Source organism: Ursus maritimus, unplaced genomic scaffold (assembly GCF_017311325.1).
Source record: "Ursus maritimus isolate PB19 unplaced genomic scaffold, ASM1731132v1 scaffold_1, whole genome shotgun sequence".
Taxonomy (NCBI): Eukaryota; Metazoa; Chordata; class Mammalia; order Carnivora; family Ursidae; genus Ursus; species Ursus maritimus.
The window spans coordinates 68,202,082-68,219,005 of record NW_024423343.1 but is presented as its reverse complement, the minus strand read 5'-3'; the positions used below and the strand labels follow the sequence as shown (position 1 = coordinate 68,219,005).

General features: G+C 42.1%; 1 long non-coding RNA gene across 1 annotated transcript in view; it reads left to right on the top strand.

Moving 5' to 3' along the window:
- Nucleotides 1-7,006: 7,006 nt before the first annotated feature.
- The window catches only part of LOC103659500, a 58,871-nt gene continuing 48,953 nt past the window's right edge, over nucleotides 7,007-16,924 (top strand). The window contains exon 1 of the long non-coding RNA XR_567494.2: nucleotides 7,007-7,737. This is a non-coding gene — a long non-coding RNA (uncharacterized LOC103659500). The remainder of the gene's footprint in view (nucleotides 7,738-16,924) is intronic.

The following is a 16,924-nucleotide window of genomic DNA, read 5'->3' as shown; positions in this document are numbered from 1 at the left end:
CCATAAACATGCTCGCTTGTTATTAATTCCACACTGTGTCTCCATTCAAGCTGTTCTCTTACCACACCAACTCATCCCGTCCTTCAAGGCTGAGTCAGACCCACACCCCACCTCTTTAGCCTTCTAATCTGGTTGCCCAACAGGACTTTCCACTTAAGGACTTCCAAGTGTCACACTGTGCTTCATATAATTATGTGTTTTTGTCAAGTGTCTTACCATTTTCTTTCCCAACAAAACTCTGAGGCTTTCATCAGCTGAAGTCACGTATCTCCTTTGTGCCTGGCACAAAAGCACAAAACAATGGATGCACAGTAAACATTTCCTAGAAACTCGCTCCCTTCACTTTAACGGGCCCACTTGGAGATCTTTACATGTAGGGCATTCTCTAACCCGTTCACAGGACAGAATTAGAAAGTATGTTTTGCCGCATAGTTGGTTTCACCTTGTATCACACATCAAATATGCAGCATCCGAACAGAATCAATCCAGCGACAGGAAGCACTTAATTCCATTTATTTCTCTCAGCTGGATATTCCTTGCCAGGACAGAGTTCTCGCCTGATGCCGACTTTTCCACTCCATCCTGCTTCCAAGGAATTTAGCGCTAACAGCATGAGAGCCATAATCAGACCATGTGGGGACAGTTCCTCTACTTCAGTGAGAGCAACGGTGTTGTGTCTCCTTGCCCAAGCAACCTTTCCCACCCTCACTGCAGTACAGAGGCCACAGAAGCAATGACACCGCCTTTCCTCTCAAGAATAAATCCTCACTTTTCATAATAAAATGAACTGGAAGGCTTTGTCTTGATACAAAGAGGTTTTTAATTAGTATACATACAGTGAACAGACTTGCGCTATAGACTTCATAAAAGCAATCCTGAAAGGTAGCAAGTTGTAAAATATTTATTATACTGTCCTGGGTTTAAAAACATGTGTCTGTAGGGGCTCCTGGGTGGCACAGCGGGTAAGCGTCTGCCTTTGGCTCAGGGCGTGATCCCGGCGTTCTGGGATCGAGCCCCACATCAGGCTCCTCCGCTATGAGCCTGCTTCTTCCTCTCCCACTCCCCCTGCTTGTGTTCCCTCTCTCGCTGGCTGTCTCTGTCTCTGTCAAATAAATAAATAAAATCTTTATTAAAAAAAAACAAAAAAAAACATGTGTCTGTAAATTTTATCTACCTCACATATAGTGTTGTCCCGTCTCACAGATGATAACCAACAGGTTCAGACATTCATTCAGTCAGAAAACATTATCTTTTTTCACAGCAACACTAACAGCTCTTCTTCTTTTTTTTTTTTGCTTTGCTTTTTTTTTTTTTAATGCTAATAGTTTTTATTATAAGTTGTGTCCATTTTAACACAAAGTCATTCAGGGAACACCTACTGATACCTACTATGTGGCTAAAACCTCCCACCCACTATGTGTGGTTAGCTGAGGGATTAAAACGATTTGCTTTTCCCTACATTTTAGCATATGAAGTGTTCTTTGATCTGCTTCCTCCCTAACTTTCCAGCTTGGGTTCCCACTATTCCCTGATCCCAGTGTCTCCAACAGCTCTGGTGATCCTCACGCATGAATATCTGTCGTGAAGTCTGGCCTTTGTGACCTTGTTCGTGCTGTCCCCTTTGCCTAAATTTGTTTTCTCTCTTAAACCCCCAGTCAAGTTAACCCCAATTTAAACTTTAGAATTCAGTTTACATGTCACCATCTCCAGGAAGTCTTTCTTACCCCTCTTTTCACTTTGATTTTCTTACCTCCCAAAAGACTATGCCTTTCTTGAGACAGGAATGGGATCCTAATCATTTTTGTAGCCTTGAAACCGAAAACAATACCTGACACATAGTAGAATTTCAATAACTATTAAATGAAAAAGTTTCAAGCCAGTGGTTGTTAACAACTCCTCCGGCAGCTCATAAGAAGGCCAAACATGGATGCAAATATTAAATGTCAGAATAAGAATAGGATGGGATAGGTATATTAGCTTTCGAGAGCTGCCATAAAAATGACCACAAATGTGGTGGCTTAAAACAGAAATTTATTCTCTCACAGTTCTGGAAACCAGAAGTCCAAAATCCAGGCACTAGGCCACACTCCCTCTCGGGGCTCTGGATTAGAATTCTTTCCATGCGTCTCTCCTGGCTTCTGACGGCTCCTGGAAATCCTTAGTGCTCCTTGGCTTATAGCCACAGCACTCCAATCTCTGCCTGCATATTCACATTGTCTCCCCTCTGACTATGTCTTCTCTGTGTGTTTGTCTTATGAGGATATATGTGATTGAATTTAGGACCTACCAGGATAATCCAGGACAAGCTCCTGTCTCAAAATCCTTAACTTAATCATATTTTTGCCATATAAGGTAATATGTACTTTATCATATAGTGTAATATTCACAGGCTTCAGGTTTTAGGATGTGGAGATGTGTTTTTGGAACCACCATTCAAATACAACAGGTGTACGTTAGTGGGGTATCATCCAAGGAGAGTCATAAAATTTCAGAGGAAAGAGTGCACAATGGGTTAGAGTGATGGCCACACAGCCTTAACCCTTTAAAATGTCAAGGAAATTTGCTATTGTCACCATGGTTCCTCTGAGGTAACACAGTGATGCTGATCCATTAAAGAAGAAACTAAGGGATGGAAAAGATATGTGGGTATTACAGAAAGGTCAAGATCAATATTTAACTATCCTCAAGTCTTCATTTATTGTCTATACTCTGTTACCATTCAAAATGAATTTCAGAGGGATTCGGTGACAGACGCACCACGGAGCTTCTGCCATTATTTAAGAGATAGGTTTTCATTTCGCCTTGTTTTATTCCAGCGGAAGTCCTCCCAGCGCAGATGCTAACGCTATACATTGGACAACAGGAGTGCAGCAAGGGAAGCTGGGTACTGCCATCGTCAACAAATACCAACTCAGCATCTGCCCGGAGTGAAATACTTTGAGGAATACTGAAGATGAATGAAGCGTGCGTTCAACTCAGGGAGCTACCATGTCATAGAAGACACTTGATCAGGTGACAAGCACGGGCAACGCGTAGGCCAGATAGAACGCTGTGGAAGTGTAAAGCAAGAGAGATCATTCCTGGCTGAAGCCAGCGGGGGAGACTCCAGGGAGCAAATGCCCTGGAACAGGGCATTGAAAAGAAATACCTCACTCAGTAAAACGGGAGCTGGAGAAGGAGTTAGAGTGCGCGAGGGCAAGGGAGAATATATACAAGCATGGAAGTAAAAGATTCTGAAATGTATTGGAAAACAACAAGAAATTAAGGGTATATGCAGGAGGCAAAACAAGAGGAGAGAAAAATGAAAGGAAAACTTGTTATAGATGACCCTTGACTGTCAAGCGAATGATATGGACTTTATTAAATAGGCATGGAGCTGTCATTAGAGATATTTTGAATAAGGAAAAGACATAATCAGACACAATCGGAGTTGTTTGGGGAGATTACTCTGGCTGTGGTGTGAAGGACATGGTAGAAGGCGAGGGAGGCGAGATGCTCAAAGATATTTGCAATAGTACAGCCAAGAGCTAAATAAGGGTCTTAATTAAGAAAGCAGCCATGTGAAAGGAACAGAAGAAGTGAGAGCAATTTCAAAGGAAAACTCAGTAGGATATAATGACTTACTAGGAACACGGGTTTGGAGATATAGCAGGCATCGAGTTTGAGACTGAACTATGGTCATGCAAAATGGTGATGCCATTAGAAGAATTTGAAAAGTCAGGAGGAGGAACAAATTTCACAGCAAAAATGATTAACTGAGCTTACAAGTGTTAAATTTCAAGAACTGGCAGGTCCTAAGGTAAAGATGCCAAGATATGACGTGATTGGAATATAAATGCAAGAATCATTTGAAAACAATGGAAGTCATAGAAATTTATAACACTACAATGGGAGAAAGAAGATATCCTAAAGCTTAAAGAACATCCATAATTAAAGAATGGTAGATGGGCAGAAGCTAGGCAAGAAGGAGAAGACCAAAAAGAAATGATTCCACCAAAAAAAGTAATGAGAGTCCAAATGCTGAGGAGAAAAGAATTCAAGGTAGGAGAGAATTTCATGGATGGGTCATCAATCTCAAACACCGCAAATTTAAAAAATGTATCATCAAGGCACAGACATTGCATCTGTGTTTAGGATGTCTTTTCTTCAGTGGACAGAGAGGCCAAATCACAAGAGAATAAGGCTAATTGGTAGCAAATAAAAGATTATAGATAAATTTTTCAAGAAGTTTAAAGATAAAAAACCAGAAGCCAATATCAGAGGAAAAAGTAAAGTCAAAAGAAAGTTGACACATTTAGATGTTTGGGGGTTTTTTTTAGAATAAATGCTTATATTCCAATCGATGTTTATCTAGTGCCTACCTTGTGCCATTGAGCTAGTGGTGAGCTCTAGAGATGATTAGAACGTGATCCTTACTCTCAAACAGTAAACTCTTGGATAAAATAGAAATTTAAATGCCTTGCTCAACATGGTGTGGTGAGGACTGCAAGTAAGGTAGGCAGGAGGCAGTGGGGACACCAAAAAGGGGCATCAGGCTGGCCTGGGGCAAGGAAAGCTGAGGACAAGGGTGCGGGGCTGATGCTGCCCTTGAATCTTACAGGACAAGACGCTAGTTGGATTGGCGTATTTAATAAAGTGCAGGGGAGAGAAGGACTGCGTATGTTTTCTTCAAAGACAAAGAGTTTTACAGGCGGGAAAAACAGAAGTTGATGAGAAAGAGAGAAGGTAAATAATGACAGCTTGGTTCTGCATGAGGCAGGAAAGGATGCGAGTGGGCACGCCAGTGAAGGCATTTGCCTTTTTCCAGGAGGAGACAAAAGGAAGGAGACAGAAACTGATGAAGAAATGGGGCCAAGGAAGGCGGTAAGGAAAGGGACTGAGGGAGCCAGGGGTTCTGCCTTGTTCCTTTCTGTGCAATGAAGGTCAACCACCTGCCAAGAGCAGGTGGGACTGGGAAGGACAGAGGAGCGATGATTACTAGATCAATAGTCTTTCGTTCTTTTTAAATTAAAACATTTATTTGCATTGAAGATGGCTTGGGGCTGTCTCTTCCTAATGCATCTCGTGTGAGAAGCAATTCAGCGTGAAGGTGCAGGGCTTACACTCTGGAGCCAGACTGTCCGTGTGTGTCTTGTCCGGTCCTCATATCAGCAGCGTGATGCACGTGGCTTGATAATATAAATAATCTCTCTGTGCCTAGTTTTGCTCCTGTATAAATGGGACAACTAATAGTACCTAGCTCACAGGTTTGTGGTGAGGAATAAAACAATGAACACCTGTAAAGTGCTGAGACCAGTGCCGGGCACACAACACGTACTCAGAAATCTTAGCTCTTATTATTACTAAACCAGTGCTATCTCCTGGAACCTTCTGAGGTGATGGAAACGTCTACCGTGCTGCCCAACACGGTAGTCCCGAGCCGCATTTGGCTACGGAGCACTGCAACTATGGCTTTAAATCTGTGCTCATTTAACGTAAGAAGCCACATATGGCTCGCAGAGGACCGAGCAACCATTCGAAACAGGGTTGCGCTGGCACAAAAAAGGGATGCTGAGTTCTATCCCCCAAGGACTCTGGTCCAGAAATACTGTAGAATAAGCCCCGCCGATTAAAGATACGGTGGCCGCTCCTAAGAGTCAGCTTTATTCTGCTGCTGATGATCGAAGGGCGTATGGAGAACGGATGTGCTCACAGCCCCTGTAATTTGGAAGGAGGCTGTAGTATCTGCCAGGGTATTTGTAAGATGTAAACAAGAGGCAAGCGGCGTATCTCCAAGTGGACAGCACAGAGGTTCTCCAGCTCTCCGCGTAAGTGGGTCAGTTGAAAGCCATTAAGAATGACAGCCGGAGTTCTGACAGAAACCAAGAGCTTCTACCCGGATGTAGTCTTGAGCCCTGTTCATATCTGATGACAATGGAGTAATTTCACATCAGAGCCACCAAAAGAGCCACTATCGCAGTCTGGGCGACAACACGGAACTCGGTCTACACGATTGATAACACACAAAAGGAGGAGAAAGGTTATCAATGAATAATGCATTTCCTTTTGTGGAAGCAGGAGGAAAAGAAACAAATGGATCATTAATGGGCTTAATGCGATTAGGGTCCACGGTAGGCAGTAGATGGGGGGAGGTGGGGCAGCCCCGGCTCCTGCCAGCAAGGCCACCAGCAGGAAAGACTGCTGTGGAGTGGAAGGGGAGGGGCTCGTGGGGGTGTTAGTTTGGACTGTTGCTTCCACTTCCCAGGGTTTCAAAGTCTCTTCTTGAATCCCAAATCGGTTGTGTTATCTCTTTCTAGAACAAAATGGCATAGTGGTAAAAACAGTGTATTCCTGAGAACTCATGAAAAGGTATTATCACATTTGAAAAGCTTAATTAAGATGGTAGTGTGAGAGAACACACTGTTACTATTACGGCTTTAAAAAGACTTTTTAGAGGAGGTAATGTTTTTTAAAAGATTATATTTTCCTGGGGCGCCTGGCTGGCTCAGTCCATGGAGCGTGCAACTCTGGATCTCAGGGTTGTGAGTTCAAGCCCCATGTTGGGTGTAGAGATTACTTAAAAATTTTTTTTAAAAAATTTTTTTAAAGATTATATTTTATTTGTTCTATTTTTTACATTCCCCGTTTCTTTGCGGAAATCCAAGTTCTTAGCCTATATAAGATTCCATGGACCTGAGGAATCTTATTTAACTTTTTGGTGAAGTAGGTCCTCTGGCAATAAATTCTCTTTTTTCGTTTGCCTAAAAAAATTTTTTTAATTGTTTTAAAATGGTAATGTGAGGAAATGAAGAATAAAGCAATTCAAATAAAAGGACAGGAAATAATTAAGTGAAGAAAAAATATTCTTGAGCATTGCTAAGAAATCAGACACAAAAGTTGCCGGCTGTAGCTGCTGACTTTATGCAATAGGGCACTTTGCCTGTAGGGCAGCATACCTTGCTCTTTTCAAAGGGGGATGTTTGATTTCACTGTTTTGGAAAATTCTGTGTCTAATATACATGTACATGGGGGAAAAAAACCTTTTTGGTGTAAATGATACTACCTAATGAAGATCTCGTTGCAGGCATTTCTCCTCCTGTGTATAGAGAAGTTACTGGTTTGGGGAAGCCAACAGACCCGGGTTCAGACCAAGGTCCCCTTTTTCTTGTCTATGTGATCTTGGGTGAGTTGTTCCACCTCATGGAGCTTCCATTTCCTTAGCGGGAAAATGGTGACGATAAAACATCTTCATGGAATGTTGTAGAATTGAAGATAATGAGGCAGCCTATGTAAAACACCTAGGAATGCCTGGATCCTAGTCACGGCTTAACAAGCTCTCGCTGCTCTTTCAGGAAGGGGTCAGGGTGTGCATTCTCCCGAGAGGCACCCGACTCCACACGAGCTTGACACAGCTAAGAGCTGACTTGACCCCTATTTAGACACAGAAATCAAGAACTGTTGGCTTTAGGGGATTCCTTCTCCCAGGAAAACACACTTGTCCTGATGACTCTATTAGGCCTTCAGGATCAGTCAGAGAAGACTGGGTAAGGATGGGGGAAGGGGGCAGGAAGAAAGGACAGCTGCTCCTGCAGGCTCCAGATAAAGCCCTAACTCCTAGCAATTCCGCCTGAGACTGTTAGGACTCTTGTTCTCTCTGACCAGTGTCAACATGGAACTGTGCCCCATACGGACTCCATCTACCATCCCATCCTCCAGCACCAGGCGACTGGGGTGTGCCTGGAATTCTCAACCGGTCAGGTAAGCTTATGGCTCCCATCTAGAACACGGAGCACTATCTAGCCCATCAGATTTTAGGTTTCTATTTTAGAGTATTATACTTCCTAATATTGAATAATGTGCGTTTTTACTATAGCAAAAGAACTAGAAACATGTTTTAGGGAAGCAAATCGCTAGCCTTGCCCGAGGCAGGCAATGGAGGTGGACAATAACCAAGGCTGGCTATGAGTGCAATAGGGGGTTAGTGTAGGTCAGAAAAAGTGGGACACGGTTTGGGACAAGCAGTTGCCCTGGAGTTCATCAGTCCAAGCAGGACATGGATTAACGTGGTCTGACTGCAGAGCAGACAGAGACCAGAACTTAGCTGCTGGCTATCAGGCAGGGAGGGCTCCAGGCAGACACAGTCCTGTCCGTATTCTAGGTTTTTGTTGGAGAAAGTAACCTGGAAGCTTCATGAGCTCAGATTCCTCCTGGAACTCTCTAGAGTGTTCTAGAGTCTTTGTATTCAAGGTCTAGTCCCTATGACAATGGAAAACATCTTCATGCCCCCACCAGTCTCCGGTTCCCCTAGGTAGAGAAAACAATCTAGCCTTACTAAATCCTCCAAAAAAGAACTGTATCTTCATGGAAATAGACTCTTCCCATCCTTAGAAACTTTATGAGTAATCACATTTTCCACAGTCTCTCCTCTCCCTGGGGGAGGAACTTAATGTCAGGCTAGAATAGCAAAGTCCTTAGAAAATACATGGTGGAAGTACTCTAAAAAACTGGCTTATTGAAGCAAAGCAATTGGCAGGATAAATATGGGGAATGTTTGGAAAAGATACAGAAAGTAGAGCCCTCTTGAATATACAAGAGGCCTTCAACACATGCGTGTGCCCAGGAGCTGTAACACGATGGCCTGTCCTCATCTGTGGGGCAGATCCATGGGGGGACGTCCATTGGCCTGACCCTCGAGGATGAAGTCTAGTGTTTATCGGAGTTCCATTAAGGATAGCTCTTTGTAGAATGACTCACTTTTAGGCCTTGGAATTCACTTAGAGATTTAAAAAAAAATGCATTTAAAATCATCTAGGGCCTGTATGCCATTTCTATCCGGTGCCTCTGTATTCGTCATAAGCATCCAAGAGAACCGTCACCTCCCCCACGAAATACACAAACAAGATGCTAAACAGTCTAAGCTCCCTCCCACTCCCCACCTCCCATCTAGAAACCTAACAAGATTTTGAGTTTTAGGGTGATCCAACAATGTGGTTATATGATCTGGAAAAACACGCCCATTTCCCTTTTTCTCCCAGGCCTCTTGGAAAATGCATATCATGTCCCAGATGGCTTATCCTCGTCAAGAAGGTCTAGAATTTCTAAAACTCTTGAGTTCCTTGTTAGAAAGCCCATATAGAAAACCCACATTCCTGTGAAATACAAGTGACTACAGAGAAATGCCCTGAACTCAAATTTGTTTCCATTTCAAGGGAACTGGAACAAAGGGTCCCTTTGAAATGTAAGAGCAAGATAAGAAAAACAAATAGCAGCCCAGATGTTCCCTTTCCTTCTGAATGCTCACGGTGGCGGTGGCAGGTCCCCCCCTCCCCCCCCCCACCCCCGTGCTGACTGCAGGTGAGGGCTGCGTCCTGCTAACGGAAAGCACCTGTTGAGGCGAACCACCTGTGCTCTACCTCGCAGGCACTCCAGCCCCAAGTGGGCCTTTATCACCGAAGCCCTGGTTCTTCCCCGTCGCTAACAGAACAGCATCATGAACAGATGTGGTCAGAATGACCTCCAAAAACGGCTTTAAAATCAAAGCCTCTGGACCATTCCAAGGGTGTCTTTGTCTCCTCACCGCCTCTGTGCCCTACTAATCTCTCCTTTCCACTTCTTCCAATCCGTGTATCCTTTCCCCCCTACTTTGCTCTAGGAATTAAAGTGGGACATGTGGTGAGAGGGGGACACGGCTTGTATTTCAAGGGCTCTGAGCCGGCAGAACACACCAGCTGCTTTCCACCCAACTTTTCCCCAACAAAGCCCATCTCTTTCTATCTATATCTCAATCCCTGTTTATTATATGTATTATCAGTGATGTACTTCATATGCTATCTGCAGTAGAATCCCCTACGAACTATTCCTTCTCATTCTTTATTTTACAAAACATGTCTAGAGCTTTTATTATGCCAAATCAATACATTACAATGTTTCCTTCCACATACGGTTTTGTAGAATGCAGTCGCAAATATGCAAGACGCACTCTCTGAATATGACTCACCTCTGGGCTATAAGAACTCAGAACAGCCCCAGGGGCAACCACCGATTCCTTGTGCACAAGCTTACCTGCAAAGCCTTTTTGTTCTAGAAATGAAACAGGGCAATCGAGCCAGCCATTATCTCTGCAATGAATTATGTGCCTCTTACCGAAGCTTGGCCCAATATCCCCCTTCTTACGCTGCTTGGCTTTGTGTTGGGGTTTTGTTTTTTTTTTTCCTGTTTTCTTTTCTTCTTGAAAATTATAGACATGGTAATTCACTTGCAACGCACTGAGAATCTTCATCTGGCACCAGCTTTGCTGGTAAATTGCTTCCTTTTAGCAGGAGCTGGGGCAGCCGCACTTGCTGCCGCGGATCAAACAGCCATCTTCATGCCTATCCACGATCACAAGCACAAGCGCACATTCTTAAATGTAACAACCATGTTGCTTTCTCAGAATAACAAATGAAAAGCACAATGGCTTATTTTCGAGCTGGAGGAGAGTGAATCCCCACCCCCAAACCACCAAAGAAAAGCACCGGAGCGGGCGTGGGTATTCGTGCAGATCTGGGGAGAGGGGAGCACAGACAAGAAATCATTTCCTGTTTATTATCTCCCTATCAAATTATACGGGTTCACTAGCTGCAGGCAAGAACCCTGAATTCTAATTGACCTCAGACGCGAGGCAGCGAAGGCTGGCCAGCGCTGCCGTCCGTCCACGTGTCAGGAGAATTTGCCATAATTTGTTGTACAGATTTGCTCTCCTTTTCCCGTTTTTTAGTTTTCTAATAAGAATACCTCTGGTTGAGCAACTTCGTCAGGTCACTTCATGTTCTCCCGGAGGGGGCTGGGCTACTGCCGTGTTTCCTCCACGACTGAAAATTTGATGATAGAAGCCGGCCCTAGAAGGGAGGACTCCCCTTGTTCTGCACCCACTTGCTGTGTGGCCTCGCAAAAGGAACTGAGCAGCACGGTGTCTCTCTCGTTTTAGAGCAAACTTCCTGAGACAAGTGAAGGACAAGCCTGCTGTTAATCAGGCCCCCCTAAAGAGACTAACAGCTGTGCAAATACAAAAGAAAATGGGTTTTGCATCACAGGCCTAATGTGAGGGCCTCTGTAACATTTATGCAAAGGAACCCACTGCCAGTAGATACTGCATTTTTCGCAAGGCACTGGGGAGTTCAGATAGGAATGTGCCATGCAGCGGGCAAACGCAGGGCGTCTCTTACGACATCCCGAGCTGTGTTCCAAGCGGCTGATGCTTTCTATTGTGTGAAAGATAGACCTTCAACCCTTTCTGCTTGTCATTTTTGATGTTTTGGCTCTGGCTATCAAATCAGCAATTAGGCCACCGGAGACGGACCTGCTATTGCGGTGGTCCCTCTTCCTTCTGGCTCACCTGTTCTCAACGTTACAAACTCCAGGTTGCCAGAGAAAAAACTGCTGGGGTCTCCTCTAAGCTAGACAATGACCTAACGTGCAATCACCGCCCCCCTCCTCACATACTGTGTTTATTGCTCGCATACAATGTTGATTGCTGCCCCGCCGGCACACCCCAGCCTGCTTCTACCATTACTTACTCTGAAAACCATTCGGAATCTTCCCATTTCCAAGAGAAATGCCCCCTCTTGTGGTCACTGCTGAATACAGCAGGCCTCGCTTCCAGAGGGAGCGCTGTAAAAATACCCTAGAACTCCAGTCGCTCAGCGTGGCAAGCTTTAAGCTTTTGCTGTGAGAGCTGAATCCTCTCTAACTGCAGCAGGCTTTCAGAAAAAGATTGAACCATATGAACTGTGGATAGTCAACGGTTTTTGACCTGTAAAACGACAATTTCATACAGTCCAAAGTAATACATCAAGATAAGCCAGGCAGGCAAACTGCTACCAGCCCCTGTGGTATAAGCTGAGCCCTATGAATACCAGCCAAGAATGGAAATCTTTTCTATTCTAGTATGGAAATCTTTCTTATTCTAGTAACCACAGTGAGGAGTTTTAAACACAATGACTAAATAGTTTTCATTCCCCTAAATGCTAGGTACTACGCAAAGCCCAGAACATAACCTTCTCGTTTCTTGTCAACTGGAAGCGGTTATAAAGAGCAGGCTTAGAAAGTTGGACTTTCCTAGATCTGTCATTTATTTGTTCCAGAGCATTTGCCAAATAAGTGACAGAGCTACCTCTACCCCCAGCACAAGTAGCTGGTACTCTGAACAGGCAAAGCAAATAGCGTAGTGATAAATAGGGTGTTGGAGTTATCTCATAGGTGTGATTATTTTTGTAAGTGCTACCATTTTTGTTTCTTAGTATGAGAAAGTAAATAGTGTGTGATAAATTATGCTACACAGTCTTTTCCAATAATGTTAACTCACCATGCTAACAAAATTTTAAAATTTTAGGTTTAATTATTCAATATAAAAATCATTGATGTCAAATGGGAATAAGCATCTGTGTCTTCACATGAGAGAGTTTCTGTACTAAATAACTCCTAGAAATCAATAAGAAAAAATCGGCAATTCAGTGTAACAAAGAATGTGATCAGACAACTTACACATTTTTAAAAAATGGTTAAACACGTGTAAAGAAGCTCAACCTCACTCAAACTTAGAGCAATGAAAATTAAACCTACATTGAGATATCACTGTCACCTCTCTGATGGGCAAAAATAAAAACTTGATTAATGCATTCGTGACAAGGATATGAAGAAACAGGCAGTCTTCAACATTTCTGGTATAAATATAAATTGGGGCACTGTTTCTAGACACGGGAATTTAGCAAAAACCATCAGCATCACAAATATATATACTCTAGGCCCTGGAAAATTTCATGCCTGGTAGCATAGACTATAGATATGCTTGCATACATATAACATGATGTATATAAAAGGTTATTTTATTTTATTTTATTTTATTTTATTTTTAAAGATTTTATTTATTTATTTGACAGAGATAGAGACAGCCAGCGAGAGAGGAACACAAGCAGGGGGAGTGGGAGAGGAAGAAGCAGGCTCATAGCGGAGGAGCCTGATGTGGGGCTCGATCCCAGAACGCCGGGATCACGCCCTGAGCCGAAGGCAGACGCTTAAACTCTGTGCCACCCAGGCACCCCTATAAAAGGTTATTTTAAAAAAAAGATTGTATTTATTCATTTATTTGAGAGAGAGAGCATGAGCAGAGGGAGGAGCAGAGGGAGAGGGAAGAGCAGATTCCACACTGAGCACGCAGCCCCCTGCGGGGCTTGATCCCACAACGCTGAGATCATGACCCGAGCCAAACTTAAGAGGTGGACGCTTAACTGACTGAGCCATCAGGCGCCCCCATAAGAGATTATCAATAGCAGAATTACTTGCAATAGCACGAAACTACAAACAACCTAAAAGTCAACTAAGAAGAACACAGTTACATCGCTAGTCATCAGGGAAATGCAAATCAAAACCACAGATACCACCTCACACTTGTTACGACGGCTATTATCAAAAAGACAAGAAATAAATGTTGACGAAGATGTGGAGAAAAGGGAGCCCTTGCACACTGTTGGTGGGAATGTAAACTGGTGCAGCCAGTATGGAAACGCCTCAAAAAAATAAAAATACAACTACCACATGATCTAGCAATTCCACTTCTGGGTATTTATTTGAAGAAAACAAAAACAGTAGCTTGAAAATATATCTGTACCCCATGTTCCCTGCACTGTTACTTTACAATAGCCAAGATATGGAAACAACTAAGGTGGTGAATGGATAAAGGTGTGATGATATGGGGCGCCCGACTGGCTCAGTTGGTGGAGCATGCGACTCTTGATCTCGGGGTTGTGAGTTTGAGCCCCATGTTGGGTGTAAAGATTACTTAAAAATAAAATCTTTAAAAGAAAAATGTGTCCCAGTCAGTTAAGTGTTGGACTCTTGGTTTCTGCTCAGGTCATGGTCTCAGGGTCATGAGATCAAGCCCCTGTCAGGCTCCACGCTCAGCATGGAGTCTACTTGTCCCTCTCCCTCTGCTCCTCCCTCTGCTCTCTCTTTCTCAAAAAAATAAATATATCTTTTAAAAAATAAAAAAGTAAAAAGTAAAAAAAAATGCAATTGTGTGTGTGTGTGTATACACACACACACATATATATAAACTAAAAAAAAAGAATACAGCTAAATAAACAAAATACATCCATATAAGGGACTGGAGTATTATGCGGCTACTAAGAAAAAAGGTAGGAAGCTCTCTACATAGCAATATAAAGCAATCTCTGAAATGAATTATTTGGGGGGGGGAAGGTGCAGAAGTGTGCTTAATATGCCATTTTATAGTTACAGAAAAGTATTTTTTTGTTTTTGTTTTATAAATATAAGGAAACTCTAAAGAATACACAAAAAAGTAATAGCATTGAATAATGGATAAGGCAGATTGTGGGAAGAAAACATCTCATTGTATCCATATGGGCAGGTGTGGTATATATGAAAGTATCACATATACAAAAATTAAGTGCGATAGAATCATTCATGTCAAGAAGTTAGAAAAACGATCCCTCCTTTATCTTCAACAACATTAATGAGCTGTGTGTTGATGTGTGGGAAGAGTGTACATAAAACTGTTTAAGGGCCACATAACCCTTATTCCTGCCTCATACATCAACCCTCCTGGTTCTCAGAACTTCAACATCAGACTGAATTACATTACTAACTTTCCTATTTCTCCAGCTTATAGACAATAGATTGTAGCACTTGACCTTCATAACTGTATGAGCCAATTCTTGTAAAAAATCTTTTTATAATATCTATTTATCCATCCATCCATCCAAACATCCGTCCTATTGGTTCTGCTTCTGTAGAGAACGCTGACTAACACAACCCCCAAGAGCCAATTTTTGCCACCACTGAGAATAAATGAACTATATTCCCAAGGATGATTGACAGGTTTCCTTCTAGTTTTAAAACTGATGGAGTGGTGCCTGCTTGGGGCAAATGCAAACGCCTGGGCATAGATGGGTTTGAGTCAAATCCTGACACTTCTGCCACTTGCTTATCACATGGCTTTGAATAAGTTATTTAACTCAGACTCACGTGTAAAACAGGTGTAATGACACCTCTCATGAGCTTGTCAGCTACGGCCACCAACATCCACAAAGTGGGTAAAGTGGGTAAAGCCTCTGGCAATGCGGCTGGCACGTCATTAGCGAGCAATAATTGGCTCCTTTTCATTTGCGTAATTTAAAGCAAATCTAAACCTTACCTCTGTGTATCTAAAAAAACGAAACATTGATCACAGTAAAATTCGCAATTATCATATGATGACTCAGTGACCTCTCATTTGTGCCTGGAATGCCGTCGTCTACCTCAAATGCTAGTTCTTATCGTGACTTCAAAATTCTACCCGACTGCGACACCAAGATCAAACGTCACCACCTGCTTCAAAGAAACCTTCCCCCAGTTTCACCAAATGTCAGTCTTCCCATTCTTTCAACTCCCATAGTATGCTTGTTTACAACACCATTGGGGTGTCGACCACCCTCTCCTCTATGATATATATGAAGTTCCTTAACGAGAGGAATTCTGTTTTATTCCTCTATGCCACGCACACTCACACACACTCAACATAATAGATTTTCAGGAAATATTTGTTTGATAAATGAACTAATGCTGCAAACTTGGATCCTGAAGATTAAATGTAACATTAGCGCTGAAAAAGCAAAAAGAAATGGGTAGTCTCAAATTAATATCTATATTAACAACATGCCCTAGAAAACTAACTAAATTATAGATAGAATTGAGTTTGTTTTTGTCATTAATTATTCCTAAAATCCTAAACATGAATCCCAAGTAAAAAACTCATCTTTTCCTGTTGTAGAGATCGGTGAAAAGTCCTTCTGGAAATTGTCCGTTTGTGAGGCACATGAATTTTTTAAAAGAGGCTCTTCCAGGGAGGGTTAGGCTGCTTTCTAATATGTGTCAAACTTGAGTTCTATTAAAAGTGTACCGAGTATCTGTGTAACAGTCAGAACAGCTTTCTGGATCTCTTATTCTATCGCTGTTATCAATGATAGTTCGTGGTGGCCTCCTGCTTCGACTAGGGGAATTTCTGTGATAAAAGAAACACATACGTCAAATGTAATAGCAGAAAGCTAAGAGGAGCCAGAAAGAGAGAGTGACTATGTGAAGCATTTGTTTTTTAGACCCTATGATGTTTTAAGCATATACCTAATGGTTTTTACACATGCTGAATAACCAGGCTAATTAAAAAGCCCATACAGCTCTTGTTAAAATCTGTTCAAATTTTTTGGAGCACCTGTTATAACAGAATGCCCACAGACTTGATCGTTTAGAGCCAAGACACCTGCTACCTTATGTCTCACAGTATGTTCAGTTTTATACTGTTAGCAAAAAAATAAACACTTTTTGACATTTAGCAATCTTATACAAGTGATATGAAATAATCAGGAAAGAATGATAGTTTAACCCTTCTTGTGCTGCTCTGGGAAACCACACCCTTCTTCTCTAGGAAATGGATTTTGACTGTCTTCCTGGGAAGTTTCTTAATCATTCCTAATCAAGGTTTTCTAAAGAGTCCAGGTACCTTCTTGGAATAAGGTATGAAGCAGGGAATTTTCTAGTTAAAATTTCTCAGTGAGACCCTTAAAGAAGCACATCACGGTTTGATTTTATTAACTGTTTATGACAATTTTAACAGCTTTGATATTATTCTTCCTGGTGAAATTTTTATAAGAACATTTATTTGAAAATGCATTTACTTTTAAAGGAAAAATTTTATAAAAATTTTCCACAGTTAAGGAATTTTCATAGTCCAGACATGTATTTAAATATTTCTTAGATTCAATTTTATGGTTGGTAAACACAATTTTATAAGGATACTGTGAGAATGGTTTTCAAGATACATAATTTCTACACAGTTGCTACTTTATCTACAGTATTTAAGTCCCTTGTGATCTGGAACCATGTCTTATTTGACTGTTAGCCTAAGGTTGATTAA